This window comes from Platichthys flesus, chromosome 22 (genome assembly GCF_949316205.1).
Source record: "Platichthys flesus chromosome 22, fPlaFle2.1, whole genome shotgun sequence".
NCBI classification, from domain to species: domain Eukaryota; kingdom Metazoa; phylum Chordata; class Actinopteri; order Pleuronectiformes; family Pleuronectidae; genus Platichthys; species Platichthys flesus.
The window spans coordinates 16,245,542-16,248,041 of record NC_084966.1 but is presented as its reverse complement, the minus strand read 5'-3'; positions in this window follow the sequence as shown (position 1 = coordinate 16,248,041).

Sequence of the window (2,500 nt, the reverse complement as noted above, 5' to 3'; positions counted from 1 at the left end):
AGTGCCCTGATTTCAAGTGCTTCAGGTGCCAGAAGACTGGGCATTATGCACGGGAGTGTGAGGAACAAAACGCAGCGGCGAGAGAGGAGGAAGAGGAGAGAGGAGAACAGATGGAGGAGAAAGACGGAGAGAGCGATGACGGAAGGGGAGCTGAAGAGAAGGCGGAAGGTGGGAACGAGGAAGCTGAAAGAGAACGGGAAGGGCGGTATAGATCTGACAGCGGCGACAGTGTTGAGAAAGACGGTGACGAACAGATGATGGAGCAGGGGGGAAAAGCGGAGGACGATGATGCGGCGGAGGCTACAGACGATGAACGAGGGAGAGCAGAACAACAGGTGGAAAAAATGGACGAGGAGCAAAGAAAGGAGGGCAGAGGACAAAAGAGAGGGAAGAAGAAAAAAGAACAGGGACTGACCGCCAAAAGGAAAGCAGAGGAGGAGAAGACACGGGGAGAGAATAAAGGACAGCGGTCTGGCATGTGAGTCTTGCTTTAGTTTGTGGTTTAAATATTTTCTTTCTTTTAGCTCTCATGACCACAGTAACTTCTGTTAATGTGAATGGTTTAAGGGACAGAGGCAAACTGAGGTCACTTTTAAATATATATAGAAGTGACATCCTATGCATACAGGAGACAAATTGGGATGACGTAAAAGTCATGGAGGTGAGGGAGGTGTGGGGGGGGGGGATTTATTATAATAACGGGGCTAAGAATGCAAGAGGGGTGGCTATAATGATTAAAAAACATAGGGTAGATGAGATAAAAGAGATATATAAAGATAGGACAGGGAGGATAATAGTAATAGAGTTTAAGTATCAAAATGTGTTGTTTAGACTAATTAATATATATGTTCCGAATATAGAAATAGATAAAAGAATTATAATAGAGGAGCTGAAAGGGCTAGTGATTGGAAGACGTATAATAGTTGGGGACTTTAATACTAAATCTAGCAGGCTAGATATAGGGCAAGGTGTAGTGTTCAGATGGGAAAAATCGAGGGAGAACTTGTTGGACATGATGAAGGACAAGAATTTAGTAGATGTGTGGAGATATGAGAATCCAGAGAGGAGGGAATTCACCAGGAGACAAATGAGGGATGGTGTATTGAAACAAAGCAGGATAGATTTGGTTTTAACACAGGGAGAGAATATAAAACATATAGACAGAATAATACATGAAATAAATGCACTGAGTGACCACGACGGGGTGAGATTCAGAATTAAAGTAGGGAGAGAGGAGATAGGGGGAGGGATGTGGATCTTGAATGCAGGTTATATTGAAGAGGGCGAATATAAACAACAGATTAGGGAGTTATTAGATATGGAGAATGAGAAAATTAAAGAATACGTTGCCAATAGGGCAGATACTCAGATTGGGGAGATATGGGAGACGGTGAAGAATAAGATTAAATCAATAAGCATTTGGTACAGTAAGAAAAGAAAAGTGAAAATGATGAAGAAAGAGAAGGAGTTGAGGGAAAGACTGAGGGGAGAGCTGAGTAAAGCGGAGAATGATGAAGGTTACAGCATGGAGAATTATATAGAGGCAAAGATGGAACTTCAGGGATATGAGGCAGAGAAATGTAGAGGAGCAATTTTACGGAGCAAGGCAAAATATGCGCTAGAGGGAGAAAGGTGCACAGCGTATTTTCTGGGACTAGAAAAAAGCAAACAAAGCAGGACATATATACACGAAATCAGGAATAAGGAGGGGGAGGTAGTAGCGGACTATGTGGCCATACTGGAGAGGGTGCAAGAGTTTTATGGGGAGTTATATCAGAGAGGTGGATTAGAGGAGGACAGTATAGTGGAGGTACTGGATAGTGTAGAAAGCAAGCTGAGTGTGGATGATAGTGAATGGTGTGACAGAGATATAAATAGGAGTGAGGTGATGGAGGCGATAGAGGGCCTGAAGAGCGGGAAGAGTCCTGGGAGTGATGGGATAGGGATTGAATTTTATAAAGTATATAAGGAGCAGATGGCATCTATTTTAGTAGAGGTATTCAGGGAGACTGAGAAAACAGGGATAGTGCATGGTAGGATGGTAGAAGGTGTGATTACCTTAGTGTTTAAGAAGAAAGGAAGTAAACTAGACTTGCAGAATTATAGGCCTATAAGTCTGCTAAATGTAGATTACAAAATTTTGACCAAGGTGTTGGCTAACAGAATAAAACGAGTGATAGGGGATATAATTAAAACATCTCAAAGTTATAGTATACCAGGTAGGGATATAGCTGACACAATAGCGACAGTTAGGGATACAATAGAATTCATGAAGAGAGACGGGGCCGGGGGAATAGCGTTAGCTATAGACTGGAATAAAGCGTTTGATAGGGTGGAGCATGAGTTTTTATTTAGATCACTGGTGAGATTTGGATTTGGAGAGAGATTAGTGGGGTGGGTGAGGAGGTTGTACGAGGGTGCAAGGAGCTGTGTCAAAGTAAATGGAGTGCTGACTGACAGATTTTGTCTAGGGAGATCGATAAGGCAGGGATGTCCACTA